We start from the raw sequence: 18,644 nt of genomic DNA on the forward strand, positions 1-18,644 counted from the left end.
ACGCACTCGGGAAAGAGGCCCCACTGTCAGACCCTGGAAGAGAAGTTAGGGAGAGCAGCCCTTACCCCTAAAAGTCCAGCACTAACCCGACCTGCACAAAAAAGAGCACGCACAGGGATTGGGCCTCCATGCCTCCACTTCCGCACTCTTAAGAAGACCTCAATCTAAACACTAGCCCCTCCCACCACAGCACCTACCTAAATCCATACCCACTCCTAGCCCTAATCCTACCAAGAAAATACATGACCGGGCTGCTCTGGCAAAAGCAAGGGGACGAGACTTCCCATTTAAAAATAAAAACAAAACTTCAAACCTAGCCATATTCAACAGTAACCTTAATCTAAACCCTACTTCGAGGAGAAAGGCCTGAGCCGCTAAGATATGCGCCCAAACGTCTGCACACTGGACGAGAATACGAGGCAAATAAAGCCCACCCCATAAAAACCCTGCTCCTACACTCTATCCTAAGCCAAAGGACTGAAACGTAAACCCCAACCGGCCCACCCTAACAACCTTTCCTACATTGGTAAAGAAGCGTCAGCGCCTCAGAACTAAGGCTCCTACTGAATTAATTTGGAGAAGCTGAGGCAACAAGTGAGAGCCCACCCTGACCATAATCCACAACCCTAACAATCAACATCAGTCTTGCAAGGTCAAACGTAACCTCTAACCCTACTTAGGCAAGAAGATGCTATTCACCCAGCAGTGGAAACCCTCTCACTAGCAGATGCAGGAGCTCAATGATTGGTAAGAGGCCAAGTCCCAGTGATGCCCCCAACAGGAAAGCAACTTCAATCACCACCTGAGACTGAGCATCAGTGAGTAGAGCCCTTAGTTCATGCTCCTGAGGAGAAGCAGCGGAGACTAGTAAGTGTAATTCACCTCAGGTTATCTCACTGCCCTCCTCACCTGGTGAGCCTCCCCCACTCCACCCTATTGCTCTGCAGCCTCGCCATCTCCACCCTATCGCTCTGCAGCCGTTCCACCAAGGAAGGGTGGCCCACTCCACCCCAGACCACTAACCCATCTCATGGGCCTATCCGCTCACGTGAGGAGTGGCCCAACCACCTCATCTCTCTGCCTGCTCATTAGGGTACAGTATCCACACAATTCTACTCATCCCCTGCCCTTTCCCACAGGCCACCCACCTGATGAGTACAGCCCAATCTGCCCTTTGCCACTGCTCCCTCCAGGTGAGAGTGGCCCAGGCACTCTATCCATGCCCATTGGGAATACCAGACTTTTCCTGTGTTTTAGGCTGGCCCACTCTGTCCCAAGTCACTGTTTCTTTGTATGCAACCTTCCCCCAAATATCCTGCTTGCCCTTTGTCACTCTGCTGTCCCTTCATCGGCTGACTGTTGCCCTCCACAGTACAGTTCTTAGGGTGTGCTGAGGTGTTGTTCTTTTGCACGTTTCTCCCATTTGGATGTGAGTTTCTAAGGAAACATCTCCCATCAACCCATGCGGTGTTGGTGCTGGAACCGACATGTTGAATGATGGCTCGCAAGTTAGTTTTTTTATCACCGTCGCCCTCCAGAAAGAATCTTTCTATTGTGTGTATGTACGCCACAGGTGTCCTTCCCACTGTGTTCTTAGTGTGTCCCCTTGCTTGTTCCCTTTGCTGCGTCTCTCCAGCGTCACACGCTGTTTCCATTTCCTATGTGTCCCTGCACTGCTGGCCTGCACCCGTCCTCGCCTGTGCTGCGTAAGTGACCTTGGGAGAGAGGTCTCCGTTGGATACATTGCACTCCCACACTGGGCCGCCGCCAGTCGCGAGAGGCCGAAGTGTAATGGGGAACACGTGACTTCATGCCGCTTCTGCACGCCATCTTGTCAAACATTAATCCTACAGCCCGGCTGGCAGCCTGGCAGGTAGGCTCGGAGCCTGGTGCACCCCTGCCCTAGGGTCAGGATGGCGCTGGGCTGGGGACAGCACAAGAGACAAGGCCGAAGTGCAATGGAAGTTAATATTAGCCCTGACACATGTTCACACTCGGTCCACACTGCAGGAGGCCTTGGCTAGAATGTTGCCGTGGGGCCATAGGTGGGTCTTGCCAGCCCCTCCTGCGCTCAGGCCTGCACCCTAGGATGCAGCCCTCCGAGAAAATGCCAGTGTGGCAGGATGCAGGAGCCTCCAGCAGGGCCTTCAGTGCACAGGCCCCACCCTTCACGGCCCCCATTCAACGTAAAGCCTGTGAATATTTGTAAACCGCTGCCTAGCATTCCGCATGGCTGGCTTGTCCCCATCATATTAGGTTTCACCACTTGCAGTAGGGTAAGGATGGAGTAGACCAACAGAGGTGCCCGGGGAGGGCAGAAGGAGAGAGTTACGCGGATGTTCAAGGCTCAGGCCTGAAGCCAGGATTGAAAATGCAATAGGTCTCGCCTTTGATTAAGTTAAAGCCATTTGCTTTGCTAATGGTATTGTATAGCAAAGCAAATGGCTTTAACTAAAGGCGAGACCTATTGCATTTTTAATGCTTGTTCATTTTCTTTCCCCTCGAGCTTTCCAACAATGTCCGTCTGGACCCCAGACGCCCACCAAGCTCTTTTGCACCAATTTTCCCTTTTTGGGTATCGCCTAGCGTTGGAGCACTTGAGCTCCTTGCTCTTTGAGGCGTCTTGTAATCGATAACATTTCTGTAGTGGAGTTGAAGCCACGCCTATCTTTTTGATTGGCTGGCGTCATCGTTTATACTTAACGCTGGCCTCCGATTGAGGCTTCTTTGTTACCGCCCTGTTTCCTTTTAGGAAGGCCCATCCCGATTGGATGTTTTACTTGCTGCATTATACTCTCTTCTTCATTACTCGGTGTAGGCACTTTTTTTCAATAAAGTGGAGCTGCTTTTACGTCGCTGTGCATCTTTATGTTGTGTTGATTCCTAGCCACGGAAGCGTAGACTGTCCACCTATTGCCCCAAAAATAAGATACGGACAGGTTAGTACGCTGCATGTCCACTGGGATGGGGCAAGCCATGAAACAAACAGGGAGCTAGAGGCGCACACGGAGGCAGAGCGAGAGAGACCGAAAGTCAGTAAGAGTGAGTGTTGTGCGCCACTACTCGCCAGTTTGACAGGGTGTTTGTAGTTCACTCTACTCTTGCTCTGCGGTGCGTTCCTGTACAAAGTGCAGTCTTACAATCACTATTATTCACGCTGACTTGCTCTGCCTTTACCTTTCTATCACACTCACATGTCCACTTGCGTTTCTGCATTTTCTTCGCCACTTCACATTTCTCCTTATCCCTGACCTCTTTTTCTTTTTTTTGAAAAACTTTTTATTAAATTCAAAACTTACACAAACAGAAAGAAGAAAACAAAACACAAGGCATAACATTACAGATGTGTCACTTCAGTGTCTGGGGAGGGAGTATACATGCAGTCCAATCGGCAGAAACATACATGGAGAGGGGGGGAGAGGAGACCAGGAGAAAGCAAAATGTCTAATTAACCGTGGAGGAAACATCAGGGTGGGAGGAAGACAGGTCGTTCTCCAAATCTGTGGGATGGGGGGTACATATCTCACCACGGTATGTGTTCCATTGATTCCAGATCTTACCCCACTTACGAGGTGTGCCACGGGCAACATATACTGTCTTCTCTCGAAACATGCACCAATCCATGTTTTGTTGCCACAGCAGAACCGTCGGTGGCCTCTGAGCACCCCACAATTGGGCTATGTCTCTCTTGGCAATCATATTGCCCAGGGTCACCCATCGAAGCTGCGCCACGTCATAGTCATTCGGCTCCCAGACATTCAGCAAGCATCTCCTCGCCTCAGGCATTGACTGCACACCCGTGACCTCACTCATTACCTCGTGCACCCGAGTCCAGTAGCGAGCCACCGCTGGACATTCCCAAATGATATGGAGAAACGTACCCACGAGACCACAGCCACGCCTGCATAGACCATCCAAAGAGAATCCCATGCGCACCAGACGGGGACCAGTCACATACACCCTATGAAGAATTTTGAGCTGTACAAACCGAAGGCGCGCCGGGATCGCGACTTCCTTCGGGGAAGAGATTGCAGCCTGCCAATCCTCATCGTCAAGTTCCAAACCATCACTGGTCCAAACCTTACGAAGGTGACAGAGGAAGTCAATCCTGTTGTTGATCAACTTTTTATATATGAGCGAAATCGTGCTGTCCGGGACGTATCCGTCCAGGATCCGATCCTCCAGCGGAGACGCCTCCGGAATATCCGTGCCCAAGGGAAAGACAGATAACACTGCATGCCGGATTTGTACATAGCGAAAGAACTCCCTATCATTCAAGTCATACTCAGCTTTCAGCTCCTCAAACGTCTTGACCCTACCCTTGGTCCACACATCATTCACTCTGCTGATACCGATCACATCCCACTTATCAAAACCCTTTGACTTCCAAAGGGACCCGAGCTTATCAGACGCGTAAAGCGGAGTCGCGCGAGTCGGTTTATCAGCCCAGCCCAGAGCCGCCGTTGCACGATACCACACCTGTACGGCTGTCATGGTAGGGCCCGTGAGAGTCTTGCAGACAGATCTCGTGTACAAAGCTCTGTTATATTCTCTGCCGGGTAGCAGCCACTTGTCCATTTCAAATGCCGGGTTAGGCGAAGGACCGTAAGTACCATGGTTAATCGCCCCTAGCTGAGAGGCCCAATAGTAACGGCGTATATCGGGAAGCGCAATGCCACCTTCATACCATGGGAGCGTCATCTTCGCAAGAGCAATGCGGGAACAGCCCCCCCATATCAATTGTCTCTGTAGACTTTCAATCTCCCGAAAGTAGCTAGCAGGCACCGTGTCGAGAGTGTTTTGCAGCGCATAAAGGAATCGGGGCAGCGACATCATCTTGAACAACGCCGCTCTTCCCAAGGGGGAAAGAGGGAGCCTACCCCACGCGATAACATCAGCTCGAAGGCGCTGAAGCGGGGGCAGCAGATTGCGTTCATAACGAAGTACAGGGTCCAAGGAAATAAAAATCCCCAGATACTTAAAACCTTCCCGCACCACCGAAATAGGACAGCCACGGGGCAAGAGAGGAGCCTAGCCCGAGAGAACGTAGACACACGACTTAGACCAGTTGATGACGAGGCCAGAGTTTTTACGGAAAGAGGTCAATACGTCAAAGAGGACGATCAACGATTTCCGAGGTGACGTGAGGTACAACAGGATATCGTCCGCATATAAAGATACCCGGTCCTCAAATTCCGAGGTCCATCTAATGCCTTTCAAAGATGGCTCCCACCGCAACCAGGCCGCCAGAGGCTCCAAAGCGAGGGCAAATAAAAGAGGAGACAAAGGGCAGCCCTGGTGCGTCCCCCTGCCGAGGGCAAACGGTGCAGAGACATGGCCGTTTACGACCACTTGTGCTAAGGGATCGGTGTAGAGCAGTTTCATCCATTTAATGAAGGTCGGGCCGAAGCCAAATTTAGAGAGGACCGCCCAAAGGTATGGCCACTCCAGCGTATCAAACGCCATAGTGGCGTCTAGAGACGCCAAGATGGCCGGTTCTCGCAGTGTCCCCGCCCGCGCGAGGGCACCATGCAGGCGCCGGAGGTTCAGTGCCGTGTTGCGGTGTGGTATAAACCCGGATTGGTCCGGGTGAACCAGGTCGCCTATGATAGTTACTAAGCGGTTAGCCAGCATCTTCGGTTCAGCATTAATCAGAGATATGGACCTAAAGGAAGTGCAGCGGTCGCGTGGCTTACCGTCCTTATGAATCACAACTATGGAAGCCAATCTTTGGTCAGGAGGAAGGGAACCCGTCTCTAACGATTCCAAGAACATCGACCGTAGATATGGAGCAATCGTATCCGGACGGAGTTTGTAAAGCTCAATAGGGAGCCCATTGCGGCCCGTGGCCTTCCCGGAGCGAGTCGAGCGGATGGCAGTCGCTACTTCCTCCAATGTGGGGGGCGCCTCGAGGAGCTCCCTTTCAGGGTCCGACAAACAAGGCAGAGAGATGTCTCGCAGAAGCAACTGGGAATCATGCTCGGGTCTGTCGGAGACAGGGGAGTACACATCCCGGAAATAGTCCGCGAAACACTCCACGATGTCTGCGAGGTCAGTGAGACTCACTTCATTCGCATTCACAATCACAGGGACCACACGACTAGCGCGCTCCCTCTTATCCAGCCAAGCAAGCAACTTCCCAGCTTTGTCACCCACATCAAACATACGTCCCTGCTGTTCCCTGCCCATTTCTTTCGCCGCATCAGTAACCAGTGCTCTGTAGTCGAGTTGTTTAAGACCCAGGAGGTGTAGTCTATCCGGGGTGACCTCGGATTCCAACTCCCCCTCAAGGACAGTGATTTCGTTCTCAATTCGAACAACCACCTCCTGTTTAACCCTCTTAACATTGCTAATCAAGGAAAGTGCTTGGCCCCGAATCACAGTTTTGTACGCTTCCCACAATGTGACAGAGGAGGATACGGAGCTCACATTCTCAGCCAAGTAATGATCAAGCGCTTTAACTAGTTCTGTCCTCACCCTAGGATCACGGAGATACCAGGGGTTAATCGGAGCCACTCGTCCCCCAGTCCCTAGCTTCGTGTCTACGACCAACCATAATGGGGAGTGATCCGATATACCCCTAGCAAGGTGTTTTATCTCCCTTATAGAGGAGGCCTGCGAGGAGGGCATCAACACATAATCCAGTCTCGAGAGACTGCCGTGGGCCCCAGAGTGGAAGGTGTATTGCAACTGCCCAGGGTGGAGCAGTCGCCAACAATCAGTGAGCCCCAGAGTATCTAAGAAGTCCCCCAACCAAGATTGAGACCTTGCAATTTCCCGGGGAGGGTAGCGATCGCACATCCCCGACACTACAGAGTTGAAATCCCCGCCCACTACAAGCTGACCCTCCGGGACTCCGAGGATTACTCTTCCCAGATCGGCAAAGGTAGTAGTCTGCAATCCAGGCGGAACGTAGACGGAGAGCAGGGTGATAACCCTCCCCTCCCAGCGCCCCACAATGGCAGCGTACCGCCCCCTATCATCAAGGATGACGTCGTCAACAGCAAGAGGGAGGGAGTTCCGGACCATAATGCCCACCCCCTAGAGCCAGAAGTGAAACCGGAGTGTGCCAGGAGACGATACCCACGCCTATTCATTGCGTGGCACGTATTGCCAATCAAGTGCGTCTCTTGGAGCAACACTACATCAGGGGAGAAACGTCGCAGCATTTGCAACACCACTCCCCGTTTTATCCTGTCCCCCAACCCGTTGACGTTCCAACACAACAATTTAAGTCCCCTACCCCCATCCCAGAATCCGACCCCATCCCCAACCCACACCAGACGTAACACCATATAGCAGGAGCTCATCAATACTATGCCTTGAAGAAAACAAAGAAACAAAAACTGCAACCCCCCGACCCCCAAAAAGACCCTAAACACTGTACCCCCCACCCTGCACCCCTGCGTGAGACTCAAAAGCCACCCCAACTTGCAGTGTGCCTGTCGCCCCAACATCCAACTAATCTACGAAAAGAACCCTAGAGGAGGAAGACTCACCCACCCCCCGCCCACACCCCGAAAAGACAAAACAGTTGCTGGCAATAGTTGCATAGCATCAAACCACAGCTGAAAGTCAATACGGCGAACCTGGAGCCGGTGTCGCTCCCTATTCCTGCTCCACCGGGCCGCCCTCCGCTCCTCCGGAATGTCCAAAGTGTTCAGAGTGTTCCTGCCCCGAGGGCAGCGTGTCGAGCCAGTCACTTGCAGCCCCGGGATGGTCGAAGAAAAATGTTCGATCATTGTACACCACACGTAGCCGGGCCGGGAAAAGCATAGCATATTTCATATCTCTGTCTCTCAACCTCCTTTTCACCCCTTGGAATCCGAGTCTTTGCTTCTGCACCTGCTGGGTGAAGTCCGGGTAGAAACTGACTGTAGAGTTTTCAAAAGCAATCGGGCCCGCCTGACGCGATGCTTGCAGAATCGCATCTCTGTCCCGAAAATGGAAAATCCGGGCAATGATGGGACGTGGGGTGGCTCCTTGCTTAGGCGGGCCTCCCGGTATCCTATGTGCTCGTTCTACGGCAAAGAATTTGCTGAGGCCTTTGGGCGCAAGGTGATTCAGAACAAGATCCTTCACCAGCAGGTCCACCGAAGAGGCCCCCGATTTCTCCGGGAACACCAACCAGACGGACGTTATTCCTTCGTGCACGGCTCTCGAAATCTTCCAAGCGCCGAGAGAAATAGGCATGGGAGGATCGCAGGTTGCCAACTTCTACCTGTAAATCGGAGACGTCAGTAACGAGGCTGGATGTCTTTAGATCGAGGGATTTGACCTTCTCGTTGGTTTTCGCAAGATCTGCCCTGATCAGGGTAACATCGATAGCAACCGTGTCCAGCTTGTGGGCCAGGGCTTCATATTGTTGACCCAATGTGGCCTTCATGCCCTCAATGGCGCCCATGACGTCTTTTAGCGACAAGTCCTCACCCGTCGAGGAATCCTCTCCGACATTATTCGGGGATTTGGTAGGTCCCCCCGGAGAGCCTTTGGCGAGAGTGTATCTGTCCATGACATTCGACTGTACGGAACCCCCACGGAGAGCCGGCTTGGTCTTGCGCTTTTCGCCCTCGGGCTTGGTGGCCATCTTAGATATCGTGCCCCGGAGGGTAGCCTGAGACCTGGTGAAAATGGCTACACTCTATGCGCCCGCAACAGTTTCAAAAAAGAAGATGGGCACTTCACACCATTCAGTGAGCCGCAGTAGGCCAGGTCGGCAATTGTTGAGTCATGGTTAGGTGGAAGGCGACCCAGACGGGCCGATCCAGACAGAGTCGGAGAGGTCGCAGGGCGAAAAACGAAACCGAAAGTAGACGACAGAGCCGGGGAGACACGGGCAATCCGTTGTTGTTCGATTGCTGTCCGGCTGGCAGGGAAACAGAGCCCGGGGTGGCAACAGGGAGCAGGCCAACAAAGTTCAGAGACTCGTAACTTCGGCTCCCGGAGTCCAAATCGAGATCCGAAAACAAATAAATGATCAGCAGGGCTGTGCCATTAACTACCCGTCCTCTAAGTCAGGATAGGGTACAGGATAAACGGCGGAGGTGGCGAAGGTCCGGGAGCCCTGTGCTCATGCGACCATCTTGGTTACGCACAAAGCTCCTCCCCCTATCCCTGACCTCTTAAAACAAATTCTCTGACTCCCTTGCTGTCCTCCTCACCTCTCTTGTCTGTCTTCTCTCATCCAGTCTTTTCTCGCCCACATCTTTCCTCACCTCCCACATTCTCCCTGCTCACTCTTCCACATCTCTCACCTTGCCTCTACTCCCTTCCCTTACATCATCCACCCCTTCTCTCCAGTCCCCTCTCACACCCTAACCTGCCTCTCACCTCTCTCCTTGCCTTCCAATCGGCCTTGCATACCCCCATTTCACATCTGTCAGTTAAAGTATGTTTGCCCTGTCTTCCAATACCTAATAATCACACACAGATAGTGCCTTGTCTGTCCAGGCTCTTCCCCTTCATTGGTATGCCCCCTCCATCCCCCCTCCCCCCGAGGGCCCCCCCAAGCACACTACTCTTTTGTCAGCTGCTTGGTAGTGCCACAGCCGCACTGGCCCAACCCTGCCTCGGGAAGAAAGTAAAAGGCACACCCCTAGACGCCAGAGAGCTTGGGTCGAGTGCACACGACATGTGACACCTCTGGTTGGATTCTCTTTATTTCAGGTGTTGAATACCCAATGAAAATCACAACACATGATTGAGTTTTGTTAAGAATGGCTAGTTTTGTCTTTAAAAAAACCTTTTTGTTTGAAACGATTGTTTCTTCCGATGGTGCAGGTGGTAATGTGACTGCCTCCCTATGGGACTTTAAAGCACAGATGGAACTGTCAAATGTAAAAGAATGGTAGGACAACTTTGCAATAAAAGTCGAATAACAGATATCAGTAAGTGAAAATCATGCTATTTACCAAATCTAACTGGCTTAGTAGATTCCGCAAGGACAGTGCACAGCGGGGTTTTAAGGTGTGTACGCACTAGTCAGGAAGAACTGAGCTGATTGGGGAAATTGATAACAGTAAGTGCCCTGCATGCACACTCACGGGGAAGCAAGCATACAGAGAAGTGTGAGTTACACAGGGATTTCCATTTGCACAAAAGTATTGTATTGTATTGTAATTCCATTTTTTTATAGCGCTTACTACCCCTGACGAGGCGTCGAAGCGCTTTTTCGGCGGGTAGCACGCTACTCCGGGACCCACAGAGGATTAGTGGTGAATTAGTGTAGTGAAACATGCAAGTACATTTTAAGTGGTGGATAGGTTAGTCAGTTATTTGGATTTGGAATGATAGCAGAAGGATAGAGTAGGACAAAGGTTTGTATTTATTTATCGCTCGCTTGTTGACGCATGCTATTCAGGGAGCCTATAAAGGATTAGTGGTGAATTAATATGGTGAAATATGAGGTAATTTCAGTGGTGGATATTAGTCTGTTACTTGGAATGAGAAGGATAGCGGATGGATAAAAGGGGAAGAAAGATTTGCATTCATATAGCACTTGTTACCCCTGATGGGTGTTGAAGCGCTCTTCTGGCGAGTAGCACGCCACTCCGGAACCCATAAAGGATTAGTGTTGAAAATTAGTATAGTATAAATATGAAGTAATTTGAGTAGTAGATATGTTATTCAGTTATTTGGGCAGTATATTAGTATAGTTGAATATGGAATATGGAATTTGAGAAGTGAAACAAGTTAGTCTGTTAATTTTGATTGAAAAAGGATAGTGGAGGGATAAAAGAGTGAAGGATTTTTTTTTTTTAAATCTTAGCAGTAGGAAGAGGCTTTTGGATGAGTAAAAATGAGTTTTGGAGGGAAGGAGTTAGAGGGGAGAGTTTAGAAATGTTTGTTTTAGGGTATCGGTGTAGTAAAAAGAGGTGTCAGATGATGCAAGGAGGGGTAGAGCAGGAGAGAGTCTAGAAAAGGTTATTTTGGCGATCATAGTAGTGGTATGGGGTTTGGGATAAATGAGAGAGTGGATGTAGAGGATATATTGATAGATCTATAGGATGAGAGATAGGGTAGTGCATTAGAAGGGGTAGTAGAAAGAAGTTCGAGATGAGTCAGAAAGGTTGGGCTAGAAGTTATATTGAGCGAAGTATAGGCGGAGAAATAGGCTAGTGCAATGGAAATGCTAAATTAGAAGAAAGTGATAAATATATAGATCCATAAGTACATTGAAAGTATATAGATACATAAAAGAAGTGAGTATATTTAGATTAAATATATTGAGAGAGGCACAGGATGAGAAATAGGATAGTGCATTGGATATGCTTTTTCAGGAGAAAAGTAACAGACACACAGATCCAATACATGGAAGGTACATAGATGCACAATGGATGAGAGGCGGTTAGAAGAGAGGTGCTGTATTGCTGTATCTGTGTTAGGTGTGGTGGAAGAGTGAAACCTTGGCATTGGAGTTTGTTCCTTTGTGTGCTTTGAAAGGTGGGTATATGTATATATTTTGTGATGGTAAGTATTATGAGGTGTTGCGCTCTGAATCTTGTTGTGCCGGTGTGTGTGATATGTTTTGCTTTTGAGGTGTGGTGAAAAGGGGTCTGATGTATATGTTTCATGCACCTGATTTGGTTGTGTAGTATTGTTTGTGAGAGGAGGTTGTGACGTAGAGGGGGTGGTGATGTGTTTATGTGTAAAGTGTATGTTGTGTGTAGGAGGGAATGAAGTAGAGGTGAGAGTGTTTATCTTAGACTGGTTTGTTTCAAGAGTTACAAAGTGTGGTGGTGTGCAGTGTGTGTGTTGTATGTTAGTGTTATTATGGTAGAAGGGAGAGGAGGGTGTTTGTTGGACAACTGATGGAAGGATCATTATATATTTGTTAGTGATAAAAGGTGGACTGTTAGGTGTAATTACGGCAGGGAGAGTGTGTCTGAGTGGGATGTAGTTATTTATGGTGTTGATTGGCGTTTTGTTAGTAATGAGTGTATTGGTTAGTGGTATAGGATAGAGTTGTGTACTGTTTGTGGGTGATGGTGGATATGTGTGGTAGTTGGGATAGTAGGGTGTGTAGATGTGGTTTGGTTGGGTTGGTGGTGCATGCTGGTACATTAATCTGTGCATAGTGTTGTGCGTGGTGTATATTTGGTGGGAGTGTGTTGCTCTGTTTGTGGTTGTGGATGGTGTGGGCTGGGTATTGTTAAATGAGAAAAAGGGCAGCATTTCTGGCCCTAGTCCCGACCAGTCTCGAACAGGCCCAAACAGGCAACTACCCTTGTCCTCTCTGCCCTTAACAGGCTCAAACAGGCAACTTCCCTTGCCAACTCTGGCCTTAACAGGCTCAAACAGGCAACTACCCTTGTTCTCTCTGCCCTTAGCTGAGACGCCCTAAGCCCGGCCTTTTTTGTAGCCCTAGTAATCAGGTGACCCCTTCAGCCAATGGGAACCCTAGCCCTAACACTATCCAATCACAACACTAGCCCTAACATCTAGAACCAATAGGAGACCAGGACCTTACTGCCAATCTTAGCCCTAGTCCAAGCACCCAATCAGTTCAAAAACCCTGATCTCTACTTCCAATAAATGCCTTAGCCCTACCACTAGTCCCAACCCAAGTCCAAGCAGCCAATGGTACAGGTAGCCCTAGTCCCTACTTCAATAGAAAGCCTAACCCTACTCTTAGTCCCACAACTAGTCCAACAACCAATCACACCAGAAGCCCTAAATAGCTACTTCCAATTAAAGGTCTAACCCTAGCCCTAGTCCTACTCTACTCCCAACAACCAATAATATAGAAAGCCCTAGTCCCTACTTCCAATAGAAATCCTAACCCTAGCCCTAGTCCCAACCCTGCAATGATTGAATCACAGACCGAGAAACCAATCAGAACCCTCAAATACCCAACCAATGAGGACATTAACCCTAACCCAATAGAAATACCAGATACAACCACCAATCAGTGTACACATGTGCCAACCACTAGCACACCATATAAGGTACCAGCAACCTCAGACAAGGTTTGCTGGCCAGGGAGTTGGAAGCTGATTGCTCCTGTTCAGAATCTCCTAGAAGACAGACAAGCTCAATCCACAACTTTGGACTTCAGCAGGTAAAGGCTTCACTAACTCGAAATCTAACAATACTATTTGAATAAAGCTTTACTCCCCCTGCTGGCCAGAAAACGAAGTGCACAGGCCCCAGTAAATACAGTTTAAACAGATCACAGAAGCACCCTCTGATGTAGAAAATCCCTGTTGCGGGGGGTGGGGGGGCAGGGAGGCTGGCCTTACTGGCTTGTGAACACAAAATGGAGGCTTGGGGTGCACTGTTTGAGCACACAGGCCTAAGCACAGAGCAAAGGAGACATTTGGAGGGAAAACAGATTTGTAATCAAGGAATGAGAGGGACAAACTACAGAGGTTGGACTGCAAATCCCACAATTCAACACACTATATGAAGGCAGTCATGGGCAGGGAAAACCACACATTTAAAACACAACACAGGTGATAAAATATGCAATTACAGGCGGGCTAAAACTACATTTTTTAACTGTAACAACCACAGGCATATACAGTAAACGCAGAAAGTGAAAATCGTTTTTTAAACAACTTTTTGTCTTGGGAAGAGACAGCACTAGTCTGTCTCCTTACCACTTCCTGGACTCTTCTCACTGCAATCTGGGGCACATGTAGGCTGCAACTCACAAGATGGAGGAGAATGATTTGGGGTGCACCCAGCAAGGCCTTAAGGGGCCTGGGCAGGTGTGAGAGGAGGGCTCAGACTTGCCCGGTAGCTGAATAGCCAATGGTCTGCTGGCCTGGGGGTGGGGTCTGGGCAGCTGCTTGCTCCTGTTCAGAATCTCCTAGGAGACAGACAGACAGGATCAATCCGCAACTTTGGACTTCAGAAGGTAAAGGCTTCACTAACTCGAAATCTAACAATACTGTTTGAATAAAGCTTTACTCCCCCTGCTGGCCAAAAACAAAGTACACAGGCCCCAGTAATTACAGTTTAAACAGCTCACAGAAGCACCCTCTGATGTAGAAAATCCCTGTTGCTGGGGGGGGGGGGGGGGGGACACAAAATAGAGGCTGTGGGTGCACTGTTTGCGCACACAGGCCTAAGCACAGAGCAAAGGAGACATTTGGAGGGAAAACAGATTTGTCACCAAGGAATGAGAGGGACAAACTACAGAGGTTGGACTGCAAATCCCACAATTCAACACACTAAATGAAGGCAATCATGGGCAGGGAAAACCACACATTTAAAACACAACACAGTTGTCAAGAAGATCATTGACCTTAATATGATGGGAAAGTTGTTTCGCTACACATGTTTCTGTGATTTTCGCAAGAAAAGGGAGGTTAATAATGTGGCAGAAGTTGTTGAGGTCTTTCGCATCAGCGGTGGGTTTTTTAAGAAGAGGGGTAACCTGTCCTGTTTTAAAGGTAATAGGAAGGGAGCCTTGATTGAGGAAGAGGTTAACCAGGCTGGTTGTTGTGGGTAATTGATGATATAATGTACAGGAAGCCAAGATAGTTTATCCAAGATGTAGGTTTATTGGAAGATCAATATAAGTTCCATGTAAGTCTCAAGTTGTATCATGAATATAAGTAAATAGTAAATGGATAGTCTATAGAAAGTCCCACCAGGAGCTAGATGTTAGTTGCTCAGCCCCCTCTTCTCAACTGTCATTCCACAGACACACAGGCACACACACATTCTAAACTCTCTGACATCACGCACTCTAACATTCCACATAGACTCCACATTCACTTTGGCTTGAGCAACTAGAAAGGAGTAGAAACCATGTACAACATATCCCCTTTTCTTCACAGGGAATAAACAGGAATTAAACATAATAATTTACAACTAAGCAAACATAACATGAAATATAAACTTGCAAAGAAGCCGACAGATCAAAAGGAAAGGGAGAAAGAAATAGGTGAAAAGAATAAAGGAAAGAAAGAAACAAAGTAAAAGGATAAACCATAAAACATGGCACATATCCCTTTCTTTTGGAGGAATCAAACGATGTGAATTTGAAAAAATTTAAATTGCAATAACATAGAGTAGATATCTCACTGCATTATACATATAATGTGAATGCACAACTAATAAAGTAACCTCAATACTTAAACTTATCAATAAAAACGCTAAGGCGTATTCATACCTGCACTTCCTTAATAATAACGCTAATGCGTTTTGAAACCTGTGCTTCCTTAATAATAACGTATACGTGTCTCAATACCTGTGCTTTCATCTATGAAGCTAACACGTCTTAAAATCTGTACTTTATTTTATGAAGCTAACACGTCTTTATACCTGTAATTTAATTTACGAAGCTAACACGTCTTTATACCTGTAATTTAATTTACGAAGCTAACACGTCTTAATACCTGTAATTCCTAAACATTGAAGCTAACGTGTTTTGATACCTATACCGTGTTTTGATACCTGTATTTACTAAATTGAAGAATAACGTGTTTTAATACCTGTATTATCTAAATATTAAAGTTTGTGCTATAATACTTGCACCATATACTTGTACCATATAATAATTATAGAATTTCATTGTGTCTTACTACTTGTGCTTTAAAGTTAAATAGTACACACCTAAAGTTACACAAACTAGAGTGCACTATTAATAAATTAATTTAAAAACATGGCTAAAAGAACAAAACTTACACTACTGGATGTATAGTGAAAGTAAGTCAGGCATCACATAAATATGTAGGTATTGAACAGTTAAAGAGTGTGCGCATTACTCTCACTGAATAAATTAATAAGAGCAAGAAGACCAGCTTCTTCCTAACAATATCCTACGAATAAAGATGTTATATGTGTTCAAGAATAATAAATACAGTACCTGACTACTTTATGAGAAGGCTAAAAGAAGCAGTGAATAATATAACATACAGCTAGAAGGAAAATTGTGTTATATTATAGAAGACTGTATTATTTGCTAAAAAGTTTTTGTTGATTAGATTAGATTATTCATGCTCAAAATTAATGTAGAATAATTAATACAGTTTAAAAAATGTATATTACAACACCGGTGAGCGAACTCTCTCACCCGAGTTGACAACTGTCTCTGCATTCGGTTAATTTCACGAATGTGTTAATGTCTGCGCAGGATAAATACTTTCACTCATGTAGAAGCGAGAATTTCAGGTAATGCGATGTAGTTGCACAGTCTTGTAAGCAATCCAGATTACACACTGCGTCTGGCCATGTACATTTCTCTTCCGACGACACTTCGGTTGTCCCACTGCGACCTCTCTTTCAAAAAGGCACGTCGCACCGGGTGGCTCAAGGCCAGTGCGTGCTCCTTCTGCCTCGCAAAACATCTTAGTAGCGCTGAAGCTCTCAAGTGATGTCAGAAGCGTAAGATGTGGCACAATGAAAGTTCGCGCGACAGAGGCTCAAGGTAAGAACGTGCCTTCAATTCAAATATCGCATGTATAACTGCTGCAACTTCAACGTACTCCCATCGCACTGAGAATGAGTCTATTCGCTATAATAAATGTGAAAAAGAACAAACTGAAACTGTCTGACCTGCAGCAAACTGAAGAGATTTTGATCCGCTCGTTGTTGAACTTGCCGTCAGTGGCTCCGCACGAACACGGGAAGCCCCACCAGATGGCGCTTGTTCCCAAAACTGTTAGACATCAAAATACACGGAGCTAGTTAGAAGTGAAGGTTCAGAAATAAACAGCACAAGTGTTGCCGTTTCTATTAAGAGACAAACGTGCACTGTAAACATCCTTTCCACTTTTCCTTTCCTCTTTTCCGCTTGGCAGTTTAATTTGAATTACTCAGTAGACTGACTGGCGTTGATTTTTAACAGTTAAAACGTTGTACAAGCACTTAATACACAAGGTTTCCATTTCCATATGCGATTTTCTTTTCCTGGAGAACACACAGTTTATAAACGATGTTCAAAGTCAGTAAGCCATTTCTTTAATAGTCTTTCGCTCTCCACTAAATGTGATTTATTCATAAATCTTCCCAGTAGCTGTATTCATTCACAAGTTTCTAAACGCTCTTGCAGCTCCTTGTCAACCTGAGATCGGCAGGTATTATTTCATTTGTAAAGTCAGTGGGTTGCTCTCAGTATCATAACAGCACCAGTTCAAATACGAGCAGCAACAAAACGTGGCACACTCCACTGTTCATAACACCATTTAAAGATGACTTCACCATGAACAAGTAAACTTAATCTGGCACTTATTTTAGAGTTTAGGGCGACTGATTTCGGGGTCACTGGTGGGGTTTTGTAGTGCCAGGTAGCTTAAATAAAGTTTAATATTTAAAGTCTTTTACCTTAATTCATTTCATTTCCTTCTATTTTCATTGCTTGTAGGTACCTTAGTTCGCTTAAAAGTAGTATCTTGCACGCTTCTTCAAACGTTGCCAAAATGTTGTGGGTAATTGATGATATAATGTACAGGAAGCCAAGATAGTTTATCCAAGATGTAGGTTTATTGGAAGATCAATATAAGTTCCATGTAAGTCTCAAGTTGTATCATGAATATAAGTAAATAGTAAATGGATAGTCTATAGAAAGTCCCACCAGGAGCTAGATGTTAGTTGCTCAGCCCTCTCTTCTCAACTGTCATTCCACAGACACACAGGCACACACACATTCTAAACTCTCTGACATCACGCACTCTAAAATTCCACATAGACTCCACATTCACTTTGGCTTGAGCAACTAGAAAGGAGTAGAAACCATGTACAACATATCCCCTTTTCTTCACAGGGAATAAACAGGAATTAAACATAATAATTTACAACTAAGCAAACATAACATGAAATATAAACTTGCAAAGAAGCCGACAGATCAAAAGGAAAGGGAGAAAGAAATAGGTGAAAAGAATAAAGGAAAGAAAGAAACAAAGTAAAAGGATAAACCATAAAACATGGCACATATCCCTTTCTTTTGGAGGAATCAAACGATGTGAATTTGAAAAAATTTAAATTGCAATAACATAGAGTAGATATCTCACTGCATTATACATATAATGTGAATGCACAACTATTAATAAAGTAACCTCAATACTTAAACTTATCAATAAAAACGCTAAGGCGTATTCATACCTGCACTTCCTTAATAATAACGCTAATGCGTTTTGAAACCTGTGCTTCCTTAATAATAACGTATACGTGTCTCAATACCTGTGCTTTCATCTATGAAGCTAACACGTCTTAAAATCTGTACTTTATTTTATGAAGCTAACACGTCTTTATACCTCTAATTTAATTTACGAAGCTAACACGTCTTTATACCTGTAATTTAATTTACGAAGCTAACACGTCTTAATACCTAAACATTGAAGCTAACGTGTTTTGATACCTATACCGTGTTTTGATACCTGTATTTACTAAATTGAAGAATAACGTGTTTTAATACCTGTATTATCTAAACTCTCTGACATCACGCACTCTAACATTCCACATAGACTCCACATTCACTTTGGCTTGAGCAACTAGAAAGGAGTAGAAACCATGTACAACACTGGTCCAATAGGAAAGAGTATGGGTGTAGAAGTCAATATCAATGTCAATAGGGATGGGGTCAAGAGAATGGTTGGAGGGCTTTGTTTCAAGGATGCATTTGAGGAGGGCATCTTCAGAGATGGCATCAAAGTTCTGCCAAATGACTAAGGATTTGCGCTTCTCTAGGGGGG

The sequence above is a fragment of the Lissotriton helveticus genome, chromosome 3_1 (genome assembly GCF_964261635.1).
Source record: "Lissotriton helveticus chromosome 3_1, aLisHel1.1, whole genome shotgun sequence".
Lineage (NCBI taxonomy): Eukaryota > Metazoa > Chordata > Amphibia > Caudata > Salamandridae > Lissotriton > Lissotriton helveticus.